Source organism: Meles meles, chromosome 8, assembly GCF_922984935.1.
Source record: "Meles meles chromosome 8, mMelMel3.1 paternal haplotype, whole genome shotgun sequence".
In the NCBI taxonomy this organism is placed as follows: Eukaryota; Metazoa; Chordata; class Mammalia; order Carnivora; family Mustelidae; genus Meles; species Meles meles.
This window is the reverse complement of record NC_060073.1, coordinates 54,041,068-54,055,380: the sequence shown is the minus strand read 5'-3', so window position 1 is coordinate 54,055,380 and position 14,313 is coordinate 54,041,068. Positions and strand designations below refer to the sequence as shown.

At 43.3% G+C, this 14,313-nt stretch overlaps 1 protein-coding gene across 1 annotated transcript in view; it reads left to right on the top strand.

Annotated features, from left to right (window-relative positions):
* SYT9 (synaptotagmin 9) overlaps nt 1-14,313 on the top strand; it is a 200,432-nt gene that overhangs the window by 40,970 nt on the left and 145,149 nt on the right. The window lies entirely within an intron of this gene.

Genomic DNA, 14,313 nt, shown 5'->3' with positions numbered 1-14,313 from the left:
AATGCTAATTGGATCAACGCAAGACCAGATCCGGTCTAGGAAATGACGGGGACTGAGGAGGTTTGGAAAGGTGTCCTGTGGGAGGTGTGAATTATCGGGTCGACGCAGCAATGCCAGGCTGGAGAGGAATCTCAGACAGCACTGTGAGAGCATCTGGCAGGTGTTTAGACATATGCCGAGATACCTAGCTTTCAAAAGAGCCAGGCAAGCAGGAATTTCTCCCCTCACCCCTTTTAGAAGTAAAAAAAATGGCCCAGGAGAGGGTGCAGGCAGCTCAGAGTCTCATAGGAGGTTAAATAAGTGGACTCAGGTCTCCAGTTGCTGACCCCTGTGCTCAGGCTCTGGGTGGGCCGGGGCTCCCATTCTCCACAGACACAAACCAAAGAAGGTTACTGACCTCTTTGGCTTGTGCCCAGTCCCCACACATGTTCTTGAGTTTCGTTTCATGGTGTTCTTTTCAGGCAAAAAGTCCCTATTGCGTAAAACCCAGCTCATCAGATTTTCTATTATTTTGCAGGAATCTTAGTACATCTGTGTGTTTCCAATTACTCTGTACAGGCCAGAATCCCATGCTATGGAGAACACTGTAGATTTGCAGGCACTTCCAAATGTAGCTACGGTGGGTGGTAAATTATTTTCTTAAGTAGATTTTGTTTCCAATTAAATCATTTCTGTAGAGAGTAAAAAAGAAACTGGGAACCCAGCAGCCAACCTGATGATAATTCCCAAGCCTTCCTGTGGTGCAAAAAACAGGAGCTCAGGTACCCCAGGATGGGAAGGGCAGGGGTACCAGAGGCAGAACCCAGCTGTGGGTGTTGGCGGCTGCAGCCATAGCATCCTCTGAGCAGCCCCTGCCCCATGTGGCAGGGACAGAGGGGATGATGGTGGTGTGAAGAGGAGCTGGTCACACTGAGGAGGCTGCACTTTGCAAATAGAAGGTGCAACAGAAAGTGTTCCCTCAGTGCTAATTTTAGGCCAGCTGTTTAGTTCACACAGATAGGATCATTGGGGCTGCCTTCTGAGGAGAGGATTTGAGGGCCAGAGACACAGTCCTACTAAATATGCCCCACCTTTTGTGTCAATCACAGGAAAATGCAGTTAATGCCAAGCTCTATGTTCTGATTCATGGGCTTCTTGGGGTTAAGGCAGCGAAGGGCTCCGTTTATCTGGTTCAGTACCTTAATGATGGCATGGCCCCTGCAGGCCCAAGTTAATGCTTCCTAATCCTTGCATTTGTACCATGAGCTAGCTAGTGCTAAGAGAACCTCCTGTCTGCTGCGAGGATGAAAAGTAGGAATAGCCCCAAACCATAGCCTCCAGTTGGATTGCACCTATTGGCTTGTGGTCACTAACAGGAATTTTTATAATGGCCTTAGCTCTGGATACAGACGTTACTGTGAACTCAAGGTCATTTGGCATTTTCACAAGAACCACAGAATATGAGAGCCATGCCCCGGACCTTTATAACAGATGAGGAAGACCAGAGAGAGGCAGTGACTTACCCAAGGTCACAAATTAAAATGGTGGCAAAGCAGGTCCTGGAGCCCTTGGAACATGGTGGTTCTTTTCTGAGGCCTCCATGTACAGCTGAGCACCTGTGTCCTCTACAACATGGGTTACCCATACACAGAAACCCTGGCCTTTTTTCTGGTGAAGTCTTTTGGCCACACGGCCAAGTGACCTGAGTTTGGTCTTTGTATATAAGAGAAGTGGTTGTAAGTAGGACTCGGTTCACTCCTCTTTTATGGTAAGCCTTTTCTAAAACCCAGATTGGGCTGTGAATCCCCCATGTTTGGGCTTCAGTAGCACTCTGTGAATCATGAATAGCATTGTTAACATTCCCTTGACTAGTGGTTCCCTGAGGACGAAGGCTCGTTTTATTTATTTTGTATCCTGGTTTAGTTCTGAGAAAGCACCGGGTGTTCAATAGCAGCTCCTTTTCTTGTCCTCGGTAATTCAGCTCATTAAGCATCTATTAGGCACCTGATGTTTGCTTGTTGCTGGCCCATTTCATCAAGCTATAGGAGGTCTCGCTATTTATTAACCAAACTGACCACTTTTTGGCTTAAGAATAAGACTGGATGTGGAGTGACTGAATCCTGAAAAAACAAGAAACAATTTATTGAGTGCCAGGACCTTTGTAAGCACTCACTACAACCCCAAGAGGTAAATACTATTATTATCCCAGTGTTACAAAGAGAAACAAGATAAGGAGAGTTCTAAGTAAGGTTACACCACTGATGGGCTGCAGACCTTGACCATGTGATTCTAGAACATGTGCTCCTAACTACTGTGCTATGATGCCTGAAGTATAATTAAAGAGAAAAGTCTGCAAGATTGCATTTCCCAGGGGCGCCTGGGTGGCTCAGCGGGTTAAAGCTGCTGCCTTCGGCTCAGGTCATGATCCCGGATTCCTGGGATCGAGCCCCTCATCGGGCCCTCTGCTTGATGGGGAGCCTGCTTCTCTTCCTCTCTCTCTCTGCCTGCCTCTGCCTACTTGTGATCTCTGTCTGTCAAATAAATAAATAAAATCTTAAAAAAAAAAAGATTGCATTTCCCAGATAACGTAAGTGCAGTCATTTAAACACCAACACGTCTAATTGTAGCCTAAAATCTATTATATGCTTCTCATCAAGACTCCTGAGGATCTCCATCCGGAAGATGCCCCCGGGCTAATGAGAATTGTATGGGGCTAAGTTCCCCTTCACTGGATAACTCCAGAATGCTCTGATTTTTGAACACAACAATTTTACTATTTTTATTATCTTTTTAAATCATAGAGTAGTACATGTTTATTGTATTAAGGTTAAAAAGACAGTAAATAACGTATTCAGATGGAAGCCTCATGGTCACATGGAAGGGATTATTGGTGAGGGAATTCTCACGTGGGTTGTTTGGGTGAGCTCTGAGGTTTCTTGTAGTACAGGGTTTCCATGTGGGTTCCGTTCCCTGAAACACCTGACAGCTCGTCCCCAGCGCTGACTGGTCTCGCCCGTTTCCTCCATCTAATCACATCACTGCTTTCCCTACCAGGCACCGGGTGATATCCTCCAGTTCTCTGTGGTCTAACTGTCTAATGAAATTTCCCAGCATTATCTTTATTAGGCCCTCAAGACATAATTGTTTAAGGATTAGGAAGGCGTCTTGTGTTCGGCACCACTACCTGTGTGCATGCGTGCGTATATCTAGGCACTCCATAGATATATGGAGTACGTATATACTTGGTCCGGTCTGCTCAGTGTTATCTGTGTACTGTCTGCATTAGGTTGGTCTGAGATCTGAGATGCTTATTAAAAATGGAGATTAAAGGTCTTCACCGAAGACCTATTAAAAACGAAAGTCTAAGACTAGAGTCAGGGATCAGCATTATTCCTGGCCAAAACCCGTTTTGTTTTTTATTTTTCATTAAGAAATTGTCAGAAGTGGAGAGAAAAATGTAATAAACTCCACATACTCAGTTTCAACTGTTAACCTGTGGTCAATCTTGTTTCATCTATAATTTGAAGCAAATTTGAGATATCATTTGAGTGTTTACCTATGTATCTACACAACGTAACCAGAATGTAAGTGTTCTATCTAGAAAGTAATTAACAGTAATCTCTAGTATCATTGCATTTCGGTTCAGATTTTCCTTGTTTCAAATGTTTCTTACTTGTAGAGTGTTTTGGATGCTGAATCACATAATTAGTTTCATTCTCTTCTCTGACAAGTGGGATGTGGGGAGACAATTCTGTAGCCACTTCTGGCAACTTTACCAAACTCCACGCATGTTTTTCGGCTGTGTATCTTGCTCCTGACTTCAGCTTCTTTTTACTTTTATTTTTCTTCACTCCTGATTTCCTCACCAAGTTTATATTATTATGCTGTGTGTATGCATGTATGTATGTGTGTGTGTGTGTGTGTGTATTTATTCAGGATTTATTTATTTTAGAGGACAAGAGAGAACACTCATTCACACATGAGCAAGGGGAGGGGCAGAGGCAGAGGGAGATTCTCCAGCAGATGCCCCACCAATTGCAGAGCCCATGTGGGACTGGATCCCACAAGCCAGATCATGACCTGAGCCTCCACGGATGGAGCCATCCAGGCGCCCAGGGCAGTGTATGTATTTTTTAAGCTGCCTCTGATCCTTTTATTAAAAGGTAAGTTGTATGTAGATGAGCATATCGGTGACCTTGAGCCCCTTGCCTTACTTTATTTTGCACCATCTTTTAAGCCAGGTCCTATCATCTGAATTTCTGACCGTGACTTTCCTCTTTTTTACAGCCCACTCCATCTCAGGCCCAGTTCTCAGCACCATTTTTCTGGTTCTGATCTTTTTTGCTTCCCTTCTCAGTTGTGATCGCCAGCTTCCTTCGCCTACCCTGGAAATACCACATTTTGTTCATCCTGAGCCTGGACTGGCACCTCTGTGTCCTCATTGTCCTTTTCCTCTGGGCAGGAAAGGACTAGACACAGACACTAAATCTTTAGGTTCCAACATAACCTCTTTGAAAATTCCAGTCCTCTGGGACAATGCGATGTTGGGAGGGTAGTTGAAAGAGGAGAGCTTGGGACAGAAAGCCTGGGGTGGGATCGAAAATGTCATCCCTTTCACTGTTTTGCCCTGAGCTGTGTTTGTTGCAGTAAGAAGCAGAGATGGGGCCAGCCTGACATGTGAGAGACTAGGAGAGTGGTTCTCAATCTCTGGTGCCTTGTGTATCCTTTACAAGGCTCACACAGGTCTGAAGCGAACTGGCAAAGTAAGGACAGTGGAATGGTCTTATTCATAAAGTTCAATACAGTATTTTAAGGGAAGGCATTTGTTTTTGGTGTCAAAGTGCTCTTTCTTTTCTTTTCTTTTTTTTTTTTAAAGATTTTATTTATTTGACAGACAGAGATCGCAAGTAGGCAGAGAGGCAGGCAGAGAGAGAGGAAGGGAAGCAATTTCCCTGCTGAGCAGAGAGCCCAATGGGGGGCTCTATCCCAGGACCCTGGGATCATGACCTAAGCCGAAGGAAGAGGCTTAACCCACTGAGCCACCCAGGCGCCCCAAAGTGCTCTTTCTTGTATAACGTGATCATGATAGTAAATGAGTTACGTTTTAACATCAGTATTAGCAAAGTGAAAAGTTGATAAGCCTGTGTCAGTCCCTTGCAACAGTCTTTTTTTTTTTTTTTTTCATGAATCAAGAAGTCTGAACAAAGATGAGTAGACAAGGATGGATATCTTTTATAGGTTTAAGTTGGAAGGAAAACTGTGCTAAGGACTCAGAAGATCATTATTATAATGATTATCAAGATTTTCATTCATTTGTTCCTTATATACCAAGGAGCAGAATTAAATAAGGACTATTTTCAGAAATGCTTTGGGATTACAGACCCAAGTTCACCAGGATGTACTAAGCTGTATATGCATTACATACTATAGTAGCTTGAAAAACCTTTTTTTTTCTTCTTAGTATCACTTGTTCTTTATAAAAAGTTAATATGGAAGTGAAAGTCCCTTCTAATTTTATCCCCACAGAAATGGCTTGCTGTGTCTCTGCATGGTAAAGATAAATACTGTGAGCGTGAAAATATCAATATGTACAGGTCTGTCAATTACAGACCATATATCTTATTTCCCTCATTTTGGAAGGCAACCTTCAATCATGCCTTCAGCTTCTTGCCTTTTTCTGCCTCTTAATTTCTGAAATCTTTCCTATTAATTTTAAATTGTCAGAGTTGAATTTGCATTCTCTTCTACCATTGCACTTTTGTCTTCCATGCTTTGTCCATTACTTGATTCTAAGAGTTGAAAGTCAATAAATGGTTTTCATGTTATCATGAATATAAAATTTTATTTAGTACAGAACCAAAAGGTGTACTGTGATTATTTTTCCTTTTCCCAGAGTTTTCCTCATGGAATTCCTAATTTCTACCCCCCCCCCCATTTGAAGACTTAATGATGTCAGTAGAAGCTAAACTGTCCATAATGTTGTTTGTTTATTTTGAAGTCCACTTCATCTGAGGAGGCCTTCTCTCTCCAGCCCTGTCTTCCTGCTCCAGGCTGGACCGGCCCCTCTCTAAGTGCGCCGCTCACCTCTCACGCGGTGCCGTCCCTGGGCTTCCCAGTGGAGCTGCTGCTTCTGCTGTGCACTCTGTCTTCTTCTCTCCTGTTTGCATCTCATACATTTATCCTCAAGTAACTCCCTATGATAGGTGCATAGAAAGTAATCTTGCTGTTGTTTTTGGCCCTCATACTGTACTGACACTATGATTGGGTATCGAATTCTAACTTGAGCATAAGTTTTCCTCAGAAGTTTATAGGCATTATTTCATTATCTGGTGTTTGTTTTTTTGTTTTGTTTTGTTTTTAAAGATTTTATTTATTCATTTGACAGAGAAAGAGGTCACAGGTAGGCAGAGAGGCAGGCAAAGAGAGAGGGGGAAGCAGGCTCCCCGCTGAGCAGAGAGCCCAATGCGGGACTTGATCCCAGGACCCTGAGATCATGACCTGAGCCGAAGGCCGAGGCCTAACCAACTGAGCCACCGAGGCGCCCCTGGTTTTTGTTGTTGTTGTTGTTTTTATGAGAAGGCCAGTACCAGTGTGGTTCTAATTTCTTCATGTTCATGTTATTTTTATCTCTCAAGCTTCTGTGATTTTTTTCCCTAATTTTTTTGTTGTTGTTGTTCTGAAATTTCACAATAATATTTCTAAGGTAGAGTTTCTAAGGTAATGTGTCTAAGGTAGAGTTGTTTTATTGTACATGTTCAGTGGACTCCTATAATTTGTCCTTCAGCTTTAGGGAATGAAAAATTTTTTTCATTGATGGTTTTTATCTTCATTTTCTCTGTCTTCACTTTCTGGAAAATGTAGATATTAGACCTTCTGAATGCAAACTCTATATCTCATATCTTTCACTTAGTTTTCCTGTGTCGTTGGTCCACTTCAGATAGATGATCCTTGACTTTATCCTCTATTACATTTTTTCCAATATATATCTTTTATTATAAATCACAATAGTACACTGAGAAAAAGGATTGTGTGCAGATAGCTTATTGAGAATGTGATCCTAGAGAGATGATATGAGGGACAGAGGGATGAAATAGGAAATAAGGGAAAACAAATGCAAGGATTAGCTTTTCAGTTGGCACACAGTCAAACAACTGTTTCTTGTTCTTCTGCGGTCTTCTAAGAAGCCTAGCATATAAGAATTGTTCATCCAGGAGACAAAAATAAAAAATATTTCTTGATCAGCTCCCATCACTAGTAGGACAAGGGTGGTTCCATGGGCAACAGCTCCCTAATACACATCTGCAGAGTGTCCAGCTGAGTGGTCCATAGTCTACTTAGCATCTCCTCTTAGAACTTCCATATGTATCATCTCCACTTTGTTGCTCATGGTTCCTGAATATGCAGTTTGCAGTTCTCCAGCCAGAAGCTAAGCTTCTTGAGGACAGGAGGAGGCATGTCTTCTTTTCATGCCTCTCTGTACTTTACACATATTAATTAGTGGTTAATTCATTGAAGTTCAACAACAGGCCAAGTAGTTCTTAGAGTATATCCCAGACCAGTAGCAGCAGCAGCACCTAGGAACTTAATAGGCAGACCTACTAAATCAGAAACTCTCTGCTCCCCTATGAAATTTTTTTTTCAATTTGACGGAGAGAGAGAGATTGATCACAGGCAGAGAGGCAGGCAGTGGGGAGGAGGAATCAGGCTCCCTGCTGAGGAGAGAGCCCAATGCGGGGCTCGATTCCAGGACCCTGAGATCATGACCTGAGCCGAAGGCAGAGGTTTAACCCACCGAGCCACCGAGGCGCCCCTGAAATATTTTTTTGGTTCAGTTAGCCAGCATATAGTACAACATTAGTTTTTAATGTAGTGTTCAATGATTCATTAGTTGCATATAACACCCAGTGCTCATCACAACACATGCCCTCCTTAGTATCCCTCACGTGCCAACCCACCCTCCTCACCCTCCTCCCTCTATGAAATTTTTAATTTGTTTCAACAATCATATTATTTTACTTCTAAGAACACTATGTAATAGGATACCTGGATGGCTCACTCAGTGCTTAAGCATCTGCCTTCGGCTCAGGTCATGATCCAGTATCCTAGGATCAAGTCCTACATCTGGCTCCTTGCTCCCTGGGGAGTCTACTTATCCCACTGCCTACCGCTCCCCTTCCTTGTACTCTCTCTTTCTCTGGAAAATAAATAAATAAAATATATATATTTTTTAAAAAACACCATCTTATTCCTCATTCATTTACTAGTAGTCTTCTCTAGTTTTGTGGACCAAAAACCTTCTGGAAACATCCTGTGAATGAAAAATTCTTGTTTCCTCACTGATTTATCTGTATTCTCTGGGAACCTCTTTTTGGTTTCGGATGCTGTAATATTTCCTTACATGACTGGTGATTCTTTTCAGCTTAGTTGTATTTAATAATGAGGCAATAGAAAAGCTAACTATGAGGCTTTGTAACTGTGGGTAATATTTTAACAGGCAAATTTACTTTAAGGGGATTTGAGGGGTTATGTTTTTTGCAAGAGTGTGGCGGATTTTGCTTTTGGGTTCTAATTCTCACACTAATTGCCTTGGTTTCTCCCTAGACAGATTTAACAATATTTTGTTGAAGATTTTCAATCCATGCCCATATTTTTAGCTCTGTATCTCAGTCTTAGCTGCTGCCATACTGGAAATGTCTGTGTCCTGATGCTGAGTTCAGTAGGTCAGGCCTACACCCTTAGATATATTGCCCTCTGCATCTTCTGCTGTTTCTCTACCTACATACAGTCTTCCAGAAAAGTTTTTTAGTTTGTTGATTGTCTTATGCTGTACTCCTTGTGATTGTCATTTATATTTTTTAATATATGTCCTATCACTTAGTGTGATTCTCAAGGAGAGGATATTAATATATATCAAATGTACCATTATGAATCAAAGTTCCCCTTAAGTATTTTATATACATAATTGAACCCGTACTTTTTAAAAAAAAAAAAACTTTTTTTAAACAAACTGTGTTATGTTAGTCACCATAAAATACATCATTAGTTTTTTTTTTTAATTAGTTTAGGATGAACACTTGAATTCCTTTTTTTTTTTTTTTAAGATTTTATTTATTTATTTGACAGAGAGAGACAGCCAGAGAGAGAACACAAGCAGTGGGAGTGGGAGAGGGAGAAGCAGGTCCCCATTGAGCAGGGAGCCAGATGCGGGACTCGATCCCAGGATCCTGGGATCATGATCTGAGCTGAAGGCAGGTGCATAATGACTGAGCCACCCAGGCGCCCCATCATTAGTTTTTGATGCAGTGTTTCAAGATTCATTACTTATGACCTGTACTTCCTTATAATATCAAGTTGAAATATTGATAATCTCTGCGTGTAACAATATAGGACATTCATTTTGCTTTTACTTCCTTCCTCCTTCTGCCTCCCATGTTTTGTTGGAATTGGAATCCAATTGGAATTCCAGTTGGAATTAAGTTTTGTGTATAGCATCATTTCTTTGTTCTTTTAAGTTTTTTTTTCCTGAACAGTTACATTAAACTTCATAACCTCATAACCAGCAATTATTTAGATTTAATGTACTTTGTGTTATTTTCTTTGCTTATCACTAATTTTGGTGATACATAGTATGTAACTATGTATCTTATGTAGTATGTCCTTACTTTCTTGGGTTCTCTATTCTTACATAAATTTTTATTTGTTCATTTGGAGAATTTCCTTAGGTTTAGTGCAGGAGAGGTTTTATCCTTAAGAAGGAGAATGGTATATTTTCTGAGTCATCAACTGCTTAAAAATGCTTTTTCCCCCTCTCTTGTGATAATGTGGCTAGCTGTAGAATTCTAGGACTATGATCTTTTCCTAGATCAGATGGGATCCTCAGACCTGTCTGATTCTGATCACTACTGCAGCCATACTTCTTAGTTTTAGAAACAGTTTTATATATCTCACTAAGTATAAGAATTAATTTGCCTCGGGGCACCTGGGTGGCTCAGTGGGTTAGGCCGCTGCCTTCGGCTCAGGTCATGATCTCGGGGTCCTGGGATCGAGTCCTGCATCGGGCTCTCTGCTCAGCAGGGAGCCTGCTTCCCTCTCTCTCTCTCTGTGCCTGCCTCTCTATCTACTTGTGATCTCTCTCTGTCAAATAAATAAATAAAAAATCTCTTAAAAAAAAAAAGAATTAATTTGCCTCTTGCATTGATTTGTTTAATGCCAAGGGCCAGTTTATTCTGAATGTTCAGCTTGGCTAACTTCTTTTGAGCTGCTCCTTTGTCCCATGACTTTTCTGTGGTTGTCAGTTTATGTGTTCTTCATGGCCCATCTCAGTTTAGGGGAACAACTGCTGTTCATCTGTCCCTATGTAGTGGATGGACTCTCAGCCTTCCTTTCATTGGACAATAATATTTGCTGTTCCAAAACAAGTCTTGAGTTTGCATGGATCCCTTAGGATTATAGGTGTATAACTGGGATATCTGTTGAGTGTAGGGATGTCATGGTGTCTTGGATCTGGTGTTGTGGGGTCTTGCCACACTACGTCATGTCCACTCGCTACACCTAATAGCAGGGAGAATAGAGTTCTGATGGTCAGTCCTAATGGAGGAATGTCACCCTCTGTCAGGTCTGGATACAGTTTTCATGCACAGTCACCCTAAGCAGCAGCACCTCCAGGGATCTGGATGGGAACTGGGTTGCCATTTGCCTCCTTTCATCCCTGAATCACCATCTGGTTATTCTCTTGGCTCTTGGTCAAAAGAACTAATTATACTTTCCCGTTTTTTTAGAAAATTTATCTTTAGAATAATTATTTTTTTGATGTTACTATTTTCTTTCCTTTTTGTTATGAAGTATGCTGTAAATGCCAAAGAATATATATAGTGAATACATATGGTTTTAGGATCAATCATAAAACAAATGGCCATGTACCTACCACATAACTTAAGAAATAACTTCTCTTCTAAGCAGAACTATTATGTGATTCTGAGCCGATTCTCCTTCTCCCTTTCCTAAGGTCGTGAGTCTGAGGTGGCTAGTAACTACCGCTTGGTTACTCCACAACAGTTTTCTAACACTTTGTTCTGAAGAAAGAGAGGAAAGTGTCCAGAGGGTACCTGGAGTTGTTTGCAAAATAGAAGCCCAGATGATTGTGCTTAGTGGTTGGTGTGTCTGTGTTGGTCGCCATTGGTTTCTCCAGGAAGGTATTCACTGGCCCATTGCTAACCCACAGGGCACCTATGTGTGAAAAAGAAAAAAATCATTTTTGCCACTTGCCAGAAATTCTCTGTAATACCTATGTGCACAAAAATCGATTATGAATGTGAGTAGAGTTTGCAGGCCACAATCATAAGTCATGGTAAATGTAGCAGGTGGCTACAGGGCTCCTCAGGTGGGTGTCATCAGACGTTTACTGAACACCTACTATGTGCCAGGCATTCTTTTAGTTGTTTGGCATTCAGTGCTGAGATAGACAAGATTGTTGCTCTCATGGATCCCCCATGCCTGGACTTATGAGCAAGCTGGGTTTTTTGGGTGCATGAGCTTGAGAGTCACCTAACAAGCTGGGGTCATTCTTGAGTTGGGTTAGGGCCCTGTGGTTACTAGAAAAAGTGGGCGTGTTGTCTATGCCACGTTAACCCTGGGAGGTTATGTTGTACCAAGGTGATGAGTCAGAGTGACCATATGCTCTGCTTTACCCTGGGTGCTGGGTGAAGTCTCTTGTTCCAAGCAGTCATTAACATCACCCCTTCACTCTCTCTCAGTTTTTTTTTAAAGATTTGTTTAGAGAGAGAGGGCACATGCAAGCTTGAGGGATGAAGGTGGGCAGAGACAGAGGGAAAATGATCCCAATGCAGGGCTCGATGCCACGACCCTGAGACCATGACCTGAGCCAAAACCAAGAGTTGGACGCTTAACTGACTGAGTCACCCAGGTGCCCCCACCCCTTCTCTCTCTTAAATGTTCCCAGCTTTGGGCAGTGAATTATATGGTCATGTGTATTAGTCATATTTTTCTACCATGGTAACAAACACCTTCAAAATGTTAGTGACTTAAAACTTCAACTATTTAGATCTTGCTCATGGATCTGTGGATCAGTTGCAGCTCTGCCCCAGTCTGGGAATCCGGTTTAAGTTTGGTCCTTATTCTGGACTTTGGGCTTGTGGTACAAGCCTTCCCATTATAGCACCTAAGATGGAAAACTGAGCTTTGAGATTTCTTCTCACGGCAGAGGGTGGGATCCAAGAGTCCCTCGGGTCAGAGGCATGGACCATATCTACTCTTATTTTATTGACTAGAGCAAGCTATAGGGATAAAAACCATCTAGGGATTGGGATTGATTCTCCTTCCTTGGCATGGGGGCACCGTGGTGGGGAAGAGCCAGTCTTTGGTGAATAACAATGTGATGAGCACATTGCACTTCTAAACCCTACTGCTTTCCAGTGGACCCCAACTCCAGCTTTTGCTGGTATCTTGTAGCGGTGTCTGTGTCAGGACAGCGCCCAAGCAATTGACAGGACACAGATGAGGAGTTTGGCCTCCCTTTGGATTACAGAATGTTTTAAGGGATTTCAGTATGGTGTGGAGCCTGTTCTGGTTTCATATTTTATTGGACAAGGTGAGAGTTGATGTTTGCTGTGGCAGCCTGATTAACTGGGACAGGGTCTCCTCCTTTCTGTGTCCCCAGTTCTACCACCTGTCCTAGAAGTCCGCACTGAGAAATTTGCCACTCTCCTGTATGAGCCATCAGGACCCAGTGGAGGCTGTGGCCAGACCATGCCCTCTCCCTACCTCATGTTGGGGCTCCATGAGGTATGATTTCTGGGGCCCTTTACTTTGCTCTCACTGAGGCTCCTTCCTGTCCCCATCCCTGCCCTTGCTTCTCTGAACCTGGGAGTTTTAATTTTTATTGTCTCCTTAGTGTCCCTTCATTTTCTCGTGTTCAGTGTTCAGTACTAACTGGCTTTTCCTTTAAAACAATTCCAGAAATTCCTCAGTGTTACTGGCTCATGGATGGATTGAGGGAACCCATCCTTGTTTTCTGTCGTTGGATAGTTTGCTATCCCCCTCACAGTGGGACCTGAGGAGAGAGAGGTGGCAGATTTGAGCTCATTTAGCCAGGTGAAACTCCAGTGTTGTGGCGCAGAGATGGAACACTACTTTGCCGAAAGGACAAAGACTGATGGGGAGGCATGGGGGAGATACTTTAGCTCCATCACCATCCCTGGCAGCTGGCATTCTCTTGAGAGCAATTTTTCATGAAGAAACTGATTTATCATTTCATAAGAATGATGAAGTACCTTCAGAGTTGTGTCAAAAAGCACATGGATGGTGGGTGGTCAGCTTGGCTCTGTAGTAAGTAAGTGACTCGCAGTCGGGGCTCCCATGCATGCCCCAGCAAGAATACCAGTTGTCTCGCGTCACGGATTGTTGGCATGCTGTGGATAACTGATACTGTGAAAATTAACTTATTCCTAATTCTCCCCTTCACAAGAATATGGGTCTGTGAAGAGGGTGTGGAATGTGGCTGTCACGTTCCCCCTTGTAGTATCTCCAAAACCTAGTGCAGTGCCCGGCACATAGAGGACATTTGGGAAACTTGGGCTGAAGCAATGCAAATGCTGATGGTGGACAGTAAAGGCCAAACCTGGGAGAACCCTCGGAGCTCCTGAGTGTAACAGAGCACTGTAAGGGCAGGTGGGAGTGTCCTTGAATGAAAGGGCTTTCGGACCACCCCGGTGCCAGCAGCGGGTTCCCGTTGATGCCTCAGCCTTCCCGGCCTGGCTGTTACATGGGGCGGAAGCCTGGAGGAGTCCGGACTTTGTTCTGAGACTTAGGGGTGCAGGCATCGCACTGCCACAGGCCCTAGCTGAAGCTGCATGGTCCAGCTAACAAGTGCCCGGCTTGCCTTGCTGCAGCCACTCACCTGCATCATTTCGGCACCTGCCTGCTGACCCCCACAGGCCTGCCACGGCGTTTATTTGAATGTGGGATTTTTTTTGGCTGCTGAAGCTCATTACTTTGCTGCTCGTGCTGCCAGTGGGAAATGCCCCTTGAGAGCCGTCCTCCAGTTTGTGACTGAAGGGAGTTGATGTTACGAAGAGCCCAGGTCCTTGCCCTTTGTGTGGGGTGACTGAGGTGTGATGCTCGCCTGGGAGGTGTCTCCTCCATCTGTGGTAACTGGCTTGCGGAAGCCCCCTTTGCTGGCTGCCTTCCCTGGACCGCTTCCCTACCCCCCTACCTGTGTTTTCTTCACCTTCTAAATAAACCACCTGCCCTTGAATATTTGTCTCAGGGTCTGCTACCGAGAAACCCAAACCCTCTTGGTCAGGGGCCCAGGCCCTT